The following is an 18,163-nucleotide window of genomic DNA, read 5'->3' on the forward strand; positions in this document are numbered from 1 at the left end:
TTCTATAAAAACACCTGCCCTACACCATTCAAACCTCTGAAACTTCCATATCCTCATGCTTTGATAGCACGACCCTTGAAGGGTCAAAATCAAGCCACCAGGTGCTCTTGGCTACATTCCAGGACTTCTGAGCCCCCCAAGGGGTTACCCTGGGACTCAGAGCATCCGAGGTGATGCGCTGAGTTCCCACACATGAGCTGTGAGTGAATGCTGCATCCCCCATATGCTTTATGAATTACAGGGAAACTGCTGTATTAAAGTCTTCATCATGGCTTGGAGAAGACTTTCAGCTCTGACACTTGAAGCATCTCCTCCTCCCCTTCCTCCTTTTTGCACCAACCTTGGTATTATCATGTTGTTCTCTTCCCATGTCCTCACTTTCCCTTTTTTCTGACTCGGGAGAAGATTAGTGTCTGTAGGTTCATTTGTTTTTAAGTGGAGTTCTGCAGCGCTGAAAGGGTTAATGTCGTCCGAGTTTTCCATCAGGGAACTGCCTCTCCCCGTTGGTCACGTGATCCCTGCCTGGCAGCGGCCGTGGAACTGCTCTTAGTGTTGATCTCGACTGCATAATTGCTCGCAGCACCGGGCTGGCTTTTTCAGCAGCATGATCTCAGATGGGGACACGCTGGGGCCCAGCTAGGGCCCGGCCTGGGGCCACGCATCCAAGGCAGGAAAAAAAAAGGAACTTACCACAGCTTTTACATTGTTAAGTGTGATTCGAGATTCATAGAGGTGTGTCCAGCTTTTCTAACTGGCTTAGCAGTGTGTCAGTTCTCAGAACTAGCCAGCTATTGGTTTTGCCAGACACAGAGGAAGTTGCTAGTACTCCTCACAGAAAAATCACTTCCGTGGCTGACGTTTTTTCCTCTTCACCAAAACTTAATGATTGCAAAACCTGCATAATCTCCTAGTAGTTTCTCTTTGTATCCTTACTCCTGTGTAGTATTAGTTTAAGTCTTATGTCTGTTAGCTTTCTGTCTATTACATAAATATTTCATTCTATAATAGACCAAATCAGCCATTATTAAAGAACTTGCGAACGACAGTGGGTTTTGGAGTGCTGGCTGCCTCAGTAAAGCTACTGCTTGCTATCGGAGGCCTGGGTAAAAGGCAAAGACTTATCTACACCCTCACATCCATTCGTAACATTTTTTGGCGTAGTCGAGGCAGGATAATGGCAAATTATTCAAACAATCAGACTAAAGACGTATCAAACTATTTACAAGGGCATGGTGTTAATCCTCTTCCAGTACACAGCTGGTTTGAGTGGGAAAAAATCCAAGACAACATAAATGGAGAAAATATAATTGCATCATGTTTAAAAGCTGCATGTGATTGGTGAAAAGAAATGATAAGAGAACATGACAAATTAAAACAAGAGCTAAAAGAACCAAAAAAACATCCCAAAAACCGTGGAATAAAACTTGGAATTAACATCATTGTAGTATATGATGTAGATAATTCATGCTTTGGAGACTGTATAAAAATTATAAAGATCCAACCATGCATCTGACCCCCACGGCCAGAAGCAGGGCTTTTCATTTCCAAAAGATTTCCCGGACTCGCCCAGATAAAATCATGGCCATTAACGAGTGAATGAGTCTTTCCTGGGTGATCAGTGACCATCTCACAAGAATGTCCAGAACATTCACCGAACAACACCTGGGAGAGATTACATCGGAAAACAGGTGACGTCTTGGCTACAGCTGAAAGGAAGACCATTTCGAGGAGCCCAGACAGCCATCCAAACCTATGGACTTACTTTTGTACAGGACTGAATCATTATAGTTCCTGTTCTACATATGTAGGAACTTACAGAAATCTTAGGTCATTTCTGCTCCAGGCAGAATAAACTGTATATAAGCTGAGACAGAGTAGAAATTTTCCAGGTTCCAGGGAAGAAATTCTTTTGATTTAGGTTAAATGTACATCTTTTAGTTAAGCCTTGGAATCTCAGCTGTTTAGTCTGAACTCAGAAAATTGCACCAGTGAAGGGCAGAGATAAGGCGGGGGAAACGGGTCAACTTGGCCTAGGAATTTTTTCTGATAACAAAAGAACTAGCGCTAAATGCCACGTGAAGTGTGTAAAATGAATATGTATGAACCTATTGTGAAATTGTATGCATATGTATTTGGGGAGAGAGATAAAAAGGGGACCTGAAGATCCCAGAGGTACGCATACCTTTTAAGGGGAGTAATCCCCGCATGCGTCCAGCGCTGCAATAAACATACCGGCTTTACAACTTTTACAAAGTTGTGGAGTTTTTGATTTTCTCCGCAAAACATTTTGGCGAGCCAGGCAGGAGGTTCCGTCTCTGTCCCCACAGGGCAGGAGGGATAGAGGGACCTCCTAGGCGCCCCCCGGGATCTTCCCGGAGGAGCTTCGCTGTCTCGCTTTGCCTTCTGCGGAGACAGACAAGGACCTGCTGGGGTGCATAGGATTTGGTATGTATTAAGAGGGCCCCCGGGGGATAGGAAGGTTGAATAAGTCACTCAGAGACGTCTGAGTGCTCAGCCTGTGCATGCAGGCAGACCAGTCGATAGAGCGACTGAGAGGCGAGAGTTCACTGTCCGATAGAGCAGCCGCTAGCATCCCTGGGGGTGGGTTGGAGTGAACTCGTGCGTGTGTGTGGTGTCCGGACACTGTATTGCTGTGTAGTTCATGCATTGTGTGTGTTTGTAATTGTGTGAGTGCATAGCGTACAAAGAGAGTATATCTACAGTGTGTGGGGGGGTTTCTACCCGCAACTGAAGGGGCCGGGTGAGCCCTGAGGCACTGGCCAGGGCAAGCCGTGAGGCAGGGAGCATCTGGCAGAGAAGTAGAGCAAATAGTAGAGAAGCACAGGTGAGGACGTTCATTTAGTAAAAGTGGTGAATTGTGGTGTGGATTGTAGATTGTACAGGCCTTTACCGTGGCGAGACGAACTCAAGGTGTTCCTCTGCCCCAGTGGTTTGGACTCGACCCCTGGGAGTTTGTGAATCCCGTGAATTACTGGATAGATAGAGGAAATGAACAAGTTCATTTAGAGGTGCTTGATGGGATTTCAGCTGGTGCGATAGTCAGTCTGGACTGGGAACAGCCTCCCGTAGAGGATTTAGAGCTCCCTGTAATACGCGGAATAGCCTGCCTCTGCAGGCAATTCCTGAGAGCCTTTGGTGCATCGAGAGGCTGGCACCCTGCGTGAGTACTATTGCAGTGTGGAATTTGTGAGAGGCGCTGGTATTGCTGTTCTAATCAGCGTCGGGGCATATGCCCCGAGTATAAATCAAAGTTTCCTGATCGAGCTGATTTTGAACCTAAGATTTTAAAGCTTGTGTGTGGGAAGTCACATCTGATACCCGCCACCTGGAGTTGTGTGTGGGAGGAAGACTGGGAATCTACTGTGAAGTACTGTGAAGGGAGGTTTGGGTGGAAGCGAGATAGGGCAAGGAGAAAAAGATAATGGGATCTAACCAGAGCAAGGAAGTTCCTCGGGCTAGCCCCTTGGGGTGCATCTTGGCCCACTGGAAGGAAGTTACCAGTAAGGGAGGCTCTGAGAATAGAAAGGATCTAATCCAATATTGCACGCGCTGGTGACCGTTATATAGGCTGGAAGATGGAGTAAAGTGACCACCCACTGGAACTTTAGATTATAATACCTTACTGCAGTTAATGTTGTTTTTAAGACGGGAAGGTAAATGGGATGAGGTTTCATATGCTGATATATTTTTTGTTCTAAGAAATCACCAAGAATGGCAAAGGGACTGTGGGATCAGACCACCCTCAGACCCACTGGTCTTAGCCCTTGAAAAGGAAAACAAGGCAAAGAGGGGAAAAGTCAAACGCTGTTGTTCAGCATGCAGTATAGTACAACGGTGTATAAAGTCAGACAAGGTTTATCATCCTGAGGAACAAGAACAAGATACATTTGAGTGGATGAAAGCTCCTCCTAGAAGGAGGAAGGTTGAAGATGAGGATGGAAGGGAAGAGGACTTCCCCAAAAAGGAGGAGGACTCAGGCTGGGAAGGCACATCCACTAGAATCCGCCCCCCCCGGACAGTCCAGTTGCATCTAGAACTAGGAGGCAAACAGTGTTACAGGCCCCTCTGTGAGAGGCAGTGGGACCAGAAGGAGGGAGATTAATGATTAAAGTGCCATTTACCACTCTTGATTTAGAGGCATGGGAAAGGATTGCTAGGAATTATTGTGTCGATCCAATACTTACTGCCAAACATCTGCGATATGTTATCTAGCAACACAACCCAGATTGGGCTGACATCCAGTTACTACTGGATGCTTTCACTGAAACTGAAAAACAGCTGATCTTAAAAACAGCAGGGACTTTGGCAGAGGATTACTGCAAAAGCAAGCAGTTAGATGTAAAAGAGTATTTCCCTCTCCTAGACCCAGAATGGGATCCTAATGTATCAGCAGAGGTAAAAAAATTAACAGATTATCAGGAATGGATAGCAACAGGGGTAGAAAGGGCTATTCCAAAAACCATAAATTGGTCTGCTTTATATTCCCTTAAGCAGGGACCCTCCGAGACTCCATCAGAATTTTGAGAGCGCTTAAGGGATGCTATGCATTGTCATACGTCATTAGATCCAGGGTCTGAAATAGGGATGAACCAACTAGTTAATTCATTTTTGGGGCAGTCTGTTGGAGATATTAGATGTAAACTTCAGAAAATCCGGGGACCGGAAGGGAGAAATCTTGAAGTCTTGCTAGAGGAAGCCTGGAGGGTATTTAGTAACCGGGAAGAAGGATATAGACAAAGAATGAAAAAGTTGGTGGCAGTGGTACAAGAAGAAAAGCAAAGGAAACATAACCAGGGACCACCTAGACAAGGATCTCCTTGGCTGGGCAGAAACCAGTGTGCAATCTGTAAAAGAACTGGGCACTGGAAAAATCAATGCCCAGAACGGAGACGAAGAGACCAACAAGTGGCTGCACATATACAAAACAGCTGAGGAGGACCGGGAGATTCTGCCCCAGCGGATCCACTGGTTATAACAATGAGGCTGGGTGAAGAAGGGAAAAGGGTGGAGTTTTTGATACAGGGGCCACATATTCAGTTTTAAATAGAGCTCTAGTACCTGTAGAAAATGATTATGTTGTAGTGCAGGGGGCAACTGGCCAGTCTGAAAGGGCATATTTTTGCAAACCTTTGAGGTATAAATTGAGAAAACAATGGGGTATTCATAAATTTTTGTACATGCCTAATTCACCAAAGGCACTTTTAGGCAGAGATTTATTGGAGCAGTTACACGCAACCATTACCTTCAAAAATGAAGAAGTTACTCTGGAGGTAAATGATCAAAAGTACATAGAGGTATTAAGTTTAACCTTAACAGCTATTGAAATTGAGGAGGAAATTGATGAAGAGATACTAAGTCAGGTATTTCCCGGAGTATGGGCCTCCGATGTACCAGGGAGGGCAAAAAATGCCTCCCCCACAGTAATTAAGCTCAAGGAAGGGACAAAACCAGTGAGAATTAAGCAGTACTCCCTAAAGAAAGAAGACAGGGAAGGAATCAGCCCAGTACTTGAAAATTTTCTGCAATTAGGGTTACTGAAAGAATGCCAATCTAATTTCAATACTCCCATTTTACCTGTTCGAAAATCTGATGGGTCATACTGGATAGTACAGGATTTGAGGGCTGTCAATAAAGTAACAGAGGATTTGTATCCAGTAGTAGCCAATCCATACACTTTATTAACTCGTCTAACACCTGAGCTAATCTGGTTTACTGTTTTAGACCTAAAAGATGCCTTCTTCTGCCTCCCTGTCCACAAAGCCAGCCAGAAAAATTTTGCATTTGAATGGGAAAGCCCTAAAAGTGGGGGCAAAACTCAGCTCACATAGACCATTCTCCCTCAGGGCTTCAAATGCTCCCCAACTCTGTTTGGGGAGCAACTTGCAAAAGATCTAGAGTCCTGGGAAGCTCCACAGGAAGAAGGAAGGCTGTTGCAGTACGTGGATGACCTTCTAGTAGCCACTCAGACGAGGGAAGCATGCGTGGCCTGGACGGTAAGCCTTTTGAATTTCCTAGGACTCCAAGGATACAGAGTATCAAAGAAAAAGGCACAGGTAGTAAAACAGAAAGTAATCTACCTGGGGTATGAAGTGAGTGCTGGGCAACGGACTCTAGGGCAGGCTCGCAAGGAAGCCATATGCCAAACCCCAAAACCCCAGACAATAAAAGAACTCCGAACCTTCTTGGGCATGGCAGAGTGGTGCCGGCTGTGGGTTTATAATTATGGACTGCTCATCAAACCCCTCTATGCTCTTATTGCCAATGGAAGCAGAGATCTCCTGTGGACAAAAGAAGCCACACGGGCCTTTCACCAGCTAAAGAGTGCCCTCATATCAGCTCCAGCCCTGGGACTTCCAGATGTAAGTAAACCATTCTTTCTATTTTCCCATGAAAAACAAGGAATTGCCTTGGGAATACTGGCCCAGGACTTGGGTCCATACCAGAGGGCAGTTGCTTACTTCTCCAAGCAACTAGATGCAACAGCCAAAGGATGGCCAAGTTGCCTCAGAGCTGTAGCAGCAGTCATGCTGAATATTCAGGAGGCATGCAAGTTTACCCTGGGACAAAGAATGACTGTGCTAGTGTCCCATACAGTGTCCACAGTACTGGAAGTAAAGGGTGGCCATTAGCTTTCACCACAGACATTCCTGAAATACCAAGCCATCATGGTAGAGCAAGATGATGTAGAAATAGTGGTGACTAATATTGTCAACCCAGCTTCCTTTCTCAGTAGAAATCAAGGGAAAGCAGTGCACCACGATTGCCTGGAGACCATTGAAGCTACCTACTCCAGCCGCCCAGACTTAAAGGACACTCCTTTGGACGATGCAGAGACCTGATTCACTGACGGGAGTAGCTACGTTGCCAATGGAAAGAGACATGCTGAGTATGCAGTGACCACCTGCAGAGAGGTAATAGAATCCGGACCCTTACCAACAGGTACCTCTGCACAGAAAGCCGAGATAGTTGCCCTGACCCGTGCCTTAGAAATGGCAAAAAGAAAGAAAATAAACATCTACACAGACTCGAGGTATGCATTCAGAGTCGTGCATGCACATGGAGCCATCTGGAAAGAGAGGGGACTTCTGACCTCACAGGGAAAGAACATCAAACATGCGCAAGAGATAATCCAGCTGTTAGAAGCAGTTCAGCTGCCTGAAAAGGTAGCAATTATGCATATCAAGGCACACCAAAGAGTGAGCTCAGAATTAGAAGAAGGAAATGAGCTGGCGGGTAGAGAGGCAAAGGAAGCAGCAAAAGGTGAGGTAACTATTGAAGGAGCCCTAATTCCAGATGGACAAATTTCCCTTGATGGTAAGCCAGAATATAGTAAGAGAGATATAGAAAATTAATTGAAGATCAAAAAAAGACATATAACCAAGCAGGCTGGGCTACCATTGAAAAGAAGCTGGTAATCCCTTCCCATTTATTGTACTCACTAGTAAGAAAAGAGCACCAGAAAGCACACTGAGGAATAAATGCCCTATACACCTTACTTGATTGAAAGAATAGTTGCTAGGAATTTATATGCCACTATTACTCAGGTGACCTGACAGTGTGATCTTTGCGTCCAGACTAACGCCAAAAATGCTCCCAAGCTGAAACTCGGTCAAATTGGGAGAGGCCATGGGCCTGGACAGCAGTGGCAAATTGATTTTTCAGAACTCCCAAGGAAAGGGGGGTATCGGTATTTATTGGTATTGACAGATACATTTTCAGGGTGGCCAGAAGCATTCCCCACCAGAACTGTCAAAGCCCGAGAGGTGACCGGGGTGTTATTACAAGAAATAATACCACGCTTCGGAGTTCTAGCCACAATATCCTCGGATAGAAGATCACATTTCATTTCCAAAGTAGTGCAACAGATTAGTAGCCACCTGGGCATAGATTGGGAACTTCACACTCCATACCGCCCCCAATCAAGTGGCCAGGTGGAGAAAATGAATCATTTGATTAAGCAGCAGATTGTAAGACTTGGGCAAGAGGTTAATCTACCCTGGCCCCAAGCTCTTCCACTGGCACTATTGCGAATCCGAACTAAACCTCGGGCTAAAGAAAAGCTGAGTCCTTTTGAAATGCTTTGTGGAAGACCATATGGAATACAAAAGGGAATGTCCACCCACATTGGGGAGGTAACACTTGCTACCTACATGGTAGCTTTAAGCAAACAGCTCAGAGAAATTGAGAAACACGTGGCTGGAGCTCGGAGCAGGGAGCTAAATGGGCCAGTACATAACATACAACCTGGAGATTATGTATATGTTAAGTCTCTTACAGAGAAAACTTTGGAACCACAGTGGGAGGGACTGTTCCAGGTGCTTCTCACCACCTTCACTGCAATCAAGATCAAGGAGCAGAATGCCTGGATCCATCACTCTCGAGTGAAGAAGGCCCCAGAAGCCCCCCTTGGAGAGTGACATCAGGAGACAATGAACTGAGACTAAAGCTTACATGGGCAAAAATGAGTATATTGCGGTCGGGAGAGGTTCATACTTTCACTTGCAGAATTGTTTTGTATATATTTATAATTGAAGTCTTAGAATTAGAGAGTACCTTTACTCGAAGCAATGCTGAATAGCCTTAGTCTCAGGCTTTTAATCAGTATGCTAGATCCATGTGAGAATTTTCTGAGATAAACGACTTAAACCTATCCACTGTAGTAATTCATAGAGATCAAGTATATGAGGAGCAGGAGTGGCAGGAACGGGAACTGTAGACACTTCAAGGAATCAGAGGAGAAGAAATCAAAGTAGCATGCCAAATGATCAATGGGACAGCTTATGGGAGACCAGATGCAATTAGTGTCTCCACCTCTCCCATATACAAGCGCCAAGAAGTTTGTGATAGCCTAAGTGAATCAGACTGTTAGTGTAATTTCACCCTGATGCAGCCTGTAAAATGACTTACCTTTGGGCTCGGGATGCTACTGGACTCTCATTTAAGATTAAAATAGACACCACACTTTTCACAACAGCAAGACCTTATACAACCCATACTAGTACTCGAATAGCTCAGACTCAACCCAAACTTGAACCTGAAGTGAATGAAATAAGCCCCTACGTAGTGAGAAATGTGAGTGAACAACTGCTGTTCAATCCAGAATGGTCTCTCAAACGTGTTGAGTTGCTAATGCAAATTAACATCTCAAAAATACAACCAGCCTGCTCCTCTTTCCTAAGAACATCCTTTGAGGGCTAGACAACATGGTTACAAAGACAAGTATACCTCAAGAGCAGAGGAAGAAAAGATCTAACTGGGATACTAGGGACAGGATTAGGAGTCCTAAATGGAATTGATTCAGAAATACTGATGAATAAGCTGTCTGCTGCAGCAAGTGGCCTAACAAAATTGAAACAGCCTTTACAGTCATCCCTATTGGCATTAAGAACTAGCCAGTGGCAGATTTCAAAAGTACTGCCAAAGTGAGAAAAAGCAAGAGACCAAGACCACAAGTTAATAGTAGAAGCACTTAGTGCAATTCAAGATAATGTGCCTTTAGCTTTCAGTTGTATACAAGCACAGTTATGGATGCAGGCAACAGCAGCCCTGATCATACGGGAAGGGGGTGAAAGTAATTTTCCAGCTGAAATTCGGAAAGTTGTCTGAGATAATGCGATTGATTTTGAAAAATAGTTTCAATCCTGGTAGACTATAGTAAATTTCACCTATGATCCTACTTCTAACGTAGCTACTGCCTTTGTGCTGACCATACGTAATGCTACTGTTTACATTATTCATCCCATCATTGAATTAAGAATAAATCATGAAAAAACAGTACTCTACCCTTCAGAACATAGAGTGTGGGCACGAAAAGTGAATGAAAAATGGCAAACAATAAACTTAGAGTCCTGCATTACTAGAGAACAGCTGAGATTCATCTGCGAAAGCAATACTATTAATGCCCAAGATGTGTGTCTAGACACTGAACAAAGTATTTGCCACTTTGAAATTCATCCAGTCACTGATCAGAAAACTGTGCTTGTATATATTGGTAAAGGTTGTGTGTGCCTGAGAACTGCTTGTGCTACTGTAGAGATTGATAACAATGATGTTATTTTGTCTAGCAGAAATCATTCTAACTTTTGTATTTGTAATTTTGTTAAGATTATCGGGTGTGATTTTTCGTACTTGGCCCCAGTGACATCCCACCAGTTGATTAAAACCAATTACACAATGTACCGCAGACTATCACCTACTCCTATTGGGATAGATCTTACATTAGTAAAACAGTTAATTAAGCACCAAGACCTATTAAGAATCTTGAAGGAAATCCAAGAAAGCGAGAAGAAAACCTTAATTACTGTCCAACATGATACAAAAGAAATAACCAGAATTCTACAGAGAATAGAACAGAATGCGGATCATCACTGGTGGGATGTGATCTTTGAGTAGTCACCAACTGCAAATAGAATCCTTAATAAGTTGGTCATCCCATTGTAGTTTTGTAAATATTAGTTAGAATAAGTTTAAGATTATCCATTATTTTACTAATTTAGAACTGGAGAATACTAAAACGAGTAGCTATGTTAACATCCCTATCAAATGTACATGGCAAAGCATTGAGAGAAACCTATTGTCGTAGGGGTCTGCATTAAGTAAAAGAATTTACTTATTTTCTAGGAAAGGGGGGAATGAGACGGAGTAGAAATTTTCCAGGTTCCAGGGTAGAAATCCATTTGATTTAGGTGAAATGTACATCTTTTAGTTAAGCCTTGGAATCTTAGCTGTTTAGTCTGAACTCAGAAAATTGCACCAGTGAAGGGCAGAGATAAGGCGGGGGAAACGGGTCAACTTGGCCTAGGAATTTTTTCTGATAACAAAAGAACTAGCGCTAAATGTCACGTGAAGTGTGTAAAATGAATATGTATGAACCTATTGTGAAATTGTATGCATATGTATTTGGGGAGAAGGATAAAAAGGGGACCTGAAGATCCCAGAAGTACGCATGCCTTTTAAGGGGAGTAATCCCCGCATGCGTCCAGCGCTGCAATAAACATACTGGCTTTACAACTTTTACAAAGTTGTGGAGTTTTTGATTTTCTCCGCAAAACAAAGCTGTCTACCTGGAGCAGTTGGTGTGAAACTTTGGGGAGACACTGACACTACGTCGGCTTGACCTAAGTTCACCCAGCGTCAAAGTCCGGGGTTGACGCTGTCTTGGCTGTGGCGGTTTTATAATATTTTATTTTTTGGTTGTTGATCTAATAAATTTATAAAATATTTTTTATAAATTTGGCTGCCAAATTGATCATTTATAACATCATTTAAAAAACCAAACTCTGCGGATGTTAAAGAAATTTCAGAGTTAACATCACTTGGGAATGAAAATCATGATATTCAAGAAAACGCTGATGAAACTGTTGATTTACATGTTGAATTGGATTCTAAAAAAAGCACAGAAACCCTACCTCTTGAGGAAGGAGATATTCCAGAACTTAAATTGAAATCCATAATCAAAATGAACTCTCCAAGGAACCCTGTGATAAACACATAGTATAGTTCTGGCTTTCACAAATATTAAAGTGGATGCTATGTGTTGTGCATTATAATATAATGTTAATTTTTGCAGCAGTAGATTCATTATGAAGATATAGTTCTGAAATAATAATTAATGCTTTTATTTTTGTGTCTAACTGGCAATAATTAAAATAACTCAGACATGTTTGTGAAATAGCTGGTGTAGTTGTTTTAGAGTACTTGTGGTTAACTTGAAATAACTGAAATAACTAAACCATCTGTGTGGTTGTATAACATTTGAGGAATGGGTGTAACGGCGACACCTGCTATTGACACTTCAACTATCGACCACTGTCAGCTGCTGAAACCACGGAAAAGGGGTCTCTTCTGGGGGCGGTGACACATGACCCTCAAAACCACAACCAAGATTACTGCTCATGCTCTAAAAAGGCGGATCAGAGGAGGGGCCATGCTAAAAAGTTTCTGGAACATGCAAACTAGTTCGAGGAAACGTTTGAATATGTGTAATCATTTCTAAATATGCATTTGACTGATGCAATAGAAAGGGCGTATAAGAAGGGTTGCTATGGTTAGCCAGTGTTCCTCTGGCTACAGCTATAAACCCAGCACTGTTACTTTTGTTTTACTGATTTTGTCCCCTATTGTCCTTGACTAATTGTGAGAAAAAACACTCACTGTTAAAAATTTCAAAAGTTTATTAAAAACCTTAACAAAATACAACAAAGGACTGAATCAGGAAAAAGGACAGCATGCTAAGACTAGGTGACCCAGTAGCCACCAGCTCATCTACAAAATGGCTGTTCTGCCTTTTATACCCCTGGGGTTGCATAAGGCAACCCTGGCCCCTCCCAAAGTCTGTCAGTCAACTCTTCTTTGCCATTTATTGGTGGAGGCTACTTTCTTGCAACTTGATTTGAGGTCAGGTGTTGTCATGCCACACCTCCTAGTAACAGGCCTTCCCTCCTTCCAAATGCCCCATGCAAGGGGCACAGGTACACATCCTCACTCCACATGTCCCGACTGCCAAGGCCGTCCCTTGGCAACCATACAAGAGGGGGAAAGGAGACTATGGGGAGAACAGAAGATGCCCAAACAACAAATCACAATAACTATACATCAATAAAAATTCTCTTAACATACACATAATATTCATCCCTTAGTTGCAAGAGCCAACTATTTCATTACCCATTGTCTTGGTTGGAAAAACAGGTGTCTGCTAAGGAAGGCAGGAGCCTCCCCTGAAATGGAAAATGTAAACCCTCTCCCTCCGAATTGTTATAAATTTGAAATTAAGGGGCTCTCAGGCAAAGATATGGGACCAGGAATAACAGTTCTTTATTGGGGAAGAAAATTTAAAAATAAAAAATAAACAATGCAGTAATACAAAACAACATTGACAGTCAGAATATGACCTGACACCCTGTTGGGCGTTAGTAGCAGTCCAATTGAAATGTTGGCTGCAGTCCTCCTGGAGTGATAGATGTGGTTCTCTTGAAGCAGTGATTCTGTAGAAGGGTGTAGTCTTTCGCTGAAGATCCAGTGGTGGTGTAGATGGGCCTGGTCTTCCTCTGGGAATCCAGTGGGAAAGGGCTGCTCCTCTGAGAATCCAGTGGAGAAGGCTGCCCTGGTGTCCCAAAATCTTGCATCATATCCGGGAAGGAATGCTTGGCTCCTCCCCCTGGGTGGAACATCTCACAATGGGATGATGCAATTTTTATCAGTCATGCAGTGAGACTCAATGGCCCATTAATAGAAGATATTTCCCGGAGGGAGGATTGGTTTGTGGAAGAGATAAAGAAAACTGCCCAATTAACAGAAGATAACTGCCATACCTCTAACAGATGGCAAATAAAATACACACCTATCTTGCAATCCAGGACACCCATCTACAACACTACATTTTAAAAAATGCAACTAAAGAGTGGGCTTCATTTCTAACAGACCCCAAGGTGGTCAGAGGGGAAATATGGTCACAACATTTAACCTGCAATTCCCTACCATCACCAAATCTCCAGGAAAAATATAGAGAAAAGGTAGAGGAAACAGAAACTGAATTTTTGGAAAAATTTCTTTCACAGGAAAAAATGGAATACTATTGGATGATGTTATAGATAAGTGTCCTGGGTTGGCTATATGATGCTTGTATCCCTGATGGTCTGTTCTATTTATGCTGGATAATAAGTTTTGTACCTTTAAGACTAGTTCCAAGAACAAAGGGGGGAGAGAAGAAGTGCAGAGTTTGTTTTCAGAAACTGCACTCAATCCTCCACATTCCTGCTACTGAACTGCGTCATCTAAGGACAGACAGACAGCAAAACAGAGCTCTCCTTTGCTTTTTAGTTAGTTTTTAGCTAGCTGAGGCAAAGAAATTCCATGGACTGTGGGTTTTTTTCTTTTCTTTGTACCTGTTTAAACCTGCTCTGGACTGAAAACCCAGGAGAGCACCAGCAGCTCACACCTTTGGCCCACTGGGCCTGGCCTAGGCCATGGCATTTCCAGCACCAGAGGGACTGATAAGAGACTGAGTGAGCTGAGCTGCAGCCCACGAAGGGGACTTTCAGAGTTTGTCATCTCTTTTGGAGCGACAAAAGGTTTTATTGTTTAATATTGTCCAATTTTGGGTTTTGGGGTTTTTTTGTGCTGGTGAATGCTTTGCCTGTGAAATAAACAGTTTTTTTCCACTTTTCTCCAAGGAAGTATTTTTTCCCATACCGGTTGGGGAGAGGCCGATTGAATCTGCTTTCCAGAGGAACCCCTTCGGAGGTTCTCTTCCAAATTTGCCCTGAACCAGGACAATAAGTAATGTGATGGATTGGCTCTCACAATTAAGGGATGAAAATTGTATATATGTTAAAAGAAGTTTTATGGATATGCAGTTATGTTATCGTAGTCTTGTTGTTTGGACATCCTCTGTTCTCCCCATAATCTCCTTCCCCCCTCGGTATTGTTACCATCAGACAGCCGTGGTTGTGAACGACTTGTGAAGGGAAGGCGTGTACATGTGGCTCTTGTATGGGATGGGAAATCTTGTTGCTAGGAGGTGCGGCATGAAAACACCTGACTTCCAATCAAGTTGCAAGAAAGTAGTCTCCACCAATGGACAGTGAAGAAGAGTTGACAGAGACTTCGGGAGCAGCTAGGGTTGGCTGTTGCAACCCCAGGGATATAAAAGGTGGAGCAGCCATTTTGTAGACGAGCACATGGCAGTTTGGTTCCATGCTCCCGGTGCTGCAATTTTTCCTTATTCAGTCTTCTGTTGTATTTTTGTTAAGGTTTAATAAATCTTTAAAATTTTAAAAGTGATCGTAGCTTCTCACAATTATATAGAAAGTCTTGAATTCTGGGCTGTGAGTGTCCTGTTGAATCATGAACCACATCCTCCTGGCTTAATAATTACACACTGGGCAGGATGAACCCCTATGCAGTCAGCTAAAAATACCTCTGCTGCTGCTGCAAAAAACAGCTGTTTGCAAGCAAAACCCAAACCTGCAGATGCAAATATCCCAGCCTCTGCAGAGATGAATCTTACCTTTGCTGAAAAACACTCCAAATGTACTAAGAGATGGTTTAGTAGAGAAACGGGTAACAATTCCCTTGACTTTCAAGTATCCAGAACTACTTTTGAGGAGTGGGAGAGAAAAGCAGCAGTTCAAACCCTTACTCTCTGTCCTGGGGTGACTTTATGATGCTTGTATCCCCATTCGTCTGTTTAGCCCAGAAATAAGTTTTGCACCTTAAGACTGGTTCCAAGAGCGAAGTGGGGGGGAGAAGCATGGAGTTTGTTTTCAGAAACTGCACTTGCTCCCCTGCCTCCTTCTTCTGGACTGTGTTGTCTGTGGACAGATGGCGGGAGAGAGCTCTCCTTTGCTTTTTGGTTAGTTTTTAGCTAGCTGAGGCAGAGAAGTTCCCTGGACTGTGGTTTTCCTTTTTCTTTGAAGTGTTCAAACCTTCTCTGGACTGAAAACCCAGAGGAGCACTGTGAGCTCACACCTGTGGTCCACCGGGGCTTGATCTGGGCCATGGCATTTCCAGTGCTGGAGGGGCTGATAACAGACTGCATGAGCCAACCTGCAACCCACGAAAAGGATTTTCTGAATTTGCCATCTCTTCAGATTGGCAGGAGGTTTTATTGTTTAATAGTGTTCATTTTTTTTTGTGCTGGTGAACGCTTTGCCTTTTTAAAAAACAGTTTTTTTGCACTTTTCTCCAAGAAAATCTTTTCCTGAACCAGTTGGGGGAGGGCTCACTTGGATTTGCTTTCTAGAGGGATCTCAATTCAGAGGTTTCCTCCCAAATTTGCCCTAAACCAGGACAATACATTTTTTGGTGCCCAACACGTGGCCGAACAAAGTGGAAAAAAGCTGTACTGATTGGATTTTGCTTGTACTTACTCTGTATTGGGATAAAGCAGTCAGTAGCCATGTTGCTTGAATTCATGATGTCTCTCTGGGTAGAGGCCTGCATGTGTTTCTGGTCCCTAAGCTTTTTTGAGGTTTTAACACCTTTCTGGGCCCTAGGCTTATTTCCTTATCCAGAGATAGCTCCAGTATTGTCCCTAACACGTAGTTTTTACAGTAGAGGGGCATGGATTAGAATAGCTATTTTGCTGGGCTTGGTGATAATGATTTATAGGGAGTTTACAAATGTACTGAAGTCTGTTCAAGATATGTATGGTTTATGGTTTCTTCGTCCTACCCTGCATCCCAGTTCCAGTAGCATGTTTTGGGGGTTTATTAGTAATTGCACCTAGTTTGTTAGAGGAAGAGCAGGGGATGAGGCTTTTCAGCCTTTTCTTTCTCCTCCTTTGAATCTGTTAAGTCACTATTGGAGAGTGTTCACTTTCCCCTGAATTTAAAGAGTTCACTTTCCTGGTATTTAATTTGGTAAACAACTTCTATATCGTCTGTCCTGGAGCCTTTGGCACAAGGTGCCTGGTGAGACTCGAGGTCAACCACTAGGATTTTGGAGTCAAAGCTCCAAAGGGTCTGAAGTCAACTACACTTGAACAGGGAAGGAAATTTTAGCAGCCTATGAAGAAGTCCAAGCCACCTCAGAGGTAATCGGCACTGAAGCACAACTCCTCCTGGCACCCCGACTACCAGTGCTGGGCTAGATGTTCAAGGCAATGTCTCCCTCTACCCACCATGCCACCATGCCACCGATGCCACATGGAGCAAATGGATTGCCCTCATCACACAGGGCACCTGTATTGGAAAACTGAATTACCCTGGGATTTTGGAAATAATTGCAAATTGGCCTGAAGGTGAAAACTTTGGATTCAGTAATGAAGAGGAACAAGAAATGACAGGGGCTGAAGAAGCTCCACCATACAACCAACTGCCAACAGAAGAAACACGTTACGCTGTTTTTACTGATGGTTCTTGTCTCATTGTAGGGATGAAACAAGAGTGGAAAGCCTGGCCTGGGCCCCGGCATTTCTAGCGCTGGAGGGACTGATAACAGACTGAGTGAGCTGAGCTACAGCCCACAAAGGGGACTTTCTGAGTTTGTCATCTCTTCAGAGTTGTGAGAGTTTTTATTGTTTAATATTGTTCAATATTTTTGTGCTGGTGAATGCTTTGCCTGTTAAAAAAACAAGTTTTTTTTTCCACTTTTCTCCAAGGAAATCTTTTCCCAAGACAGTTGGGGGAGGGGCCACTTGGATTTGCTTTCTAGAGGCATCCCAGTTTGGTCGTTTTCTCCAAAATTTGCCGTAAACCAGGACAGGACAGAAGACAGTACAAGTGCTATCATGGACTTCCAGAGGACAGACTGTGGCCTGTTTAGGAGACTGGTTGACAGAGTCACTTGGGCAGCAGTCCTGAAGGGCAAAGGAGTCCAGGGATGCTGGACATTCTTCAGGAAGAAAATCTTTAAGGTACAGTGACAGGATGTCCCCATGTGATGAATGATGAGCCAGCAGGGGAGAAAACTGGCCTGGCTGAAGGGAGAGCTTTGGCTGGAACTGGGGTCAAAAAAGAGCGTTTATCACCTTTGGAAGAAAGGGCAGGCAACTCAGAAGGACTACAACGATGTTGTGAGGTCATGCCGGGAGAAAATTAGAAGGACTAAAGTCCAGCTAAAACTTAATCTGGCTATTGCTGTAAACACAATAAAAAATATTTCTATAAATACATTCAAAACAAAAGGAGGGCTGACGAGAATCTCCATCCTTTATTGGACATGAAGGGAAACATAGAGACAAAGGATGAGGAAAAGGCCAAGGTACATAATGGCTTCTTTGTCTCTGTCACAGGTGGGAGTGGAAGCGTCAGAGAAAGTTTATTAGAGAAGCCCTCCCACTGAGTCACAAGGTGCAGAAGAAGACCACCTTGCTTTCTAAATTCCTTCTCAGAGAAAGGAGCCTGGGTGAGGCTGGATCCAGTCCTAGCCCTGGACTTTGTCAACAGTTTACATTTTACAACTGTGTCCAGCAGGTTTTTATCATAGAAAGACATCCCCCATCCAGGAAATACTGTGCTCTGACTCCAATGATTCCAGAAGGCTGAACAATGCTTTATTAAGCTATATTATATTACAATTTATTGCTACTCTACTAAACTATTCTATACTAAAGAAAAACCGGTGACCCTTTCCAGACAGTCATGACACAGCTTTGACCTAATTGGCCAATCAATCCAAACAACCATCAGCAGAGTCCAAT

The 18,163-nt window shown here is 43.4% G+C and overlaps 1 protein-coding gene across 1 annotated transcript in view; it reads right to left on the bottom strand.

Annotated features, from left to right (window-relative positions):
- The window catches only part of LOC127060973 (uncharacterized), a 959,777-nt gene that overhangs the window by 74,943 nt on the left and 866,671 nt on the right, over positions 1-18,163 (bottom strand). The window lies entirely within an intron of this gene.

Source organism: Serinus canaria, chromosome W (genome assembly GCF_022539315.1).
Source record: "Serinus canaria isolate serCan28SL12 chromosome W, serCan2020, whole genome shotgun sequence".
In the NCBI taxonomy this organism is placed as follows: domain Eukaryota; kingdom Metazoa; phylum Chordata; class Aves; order Passeriformes; family Fringillidae; genus Serinus; species Serinus canaria.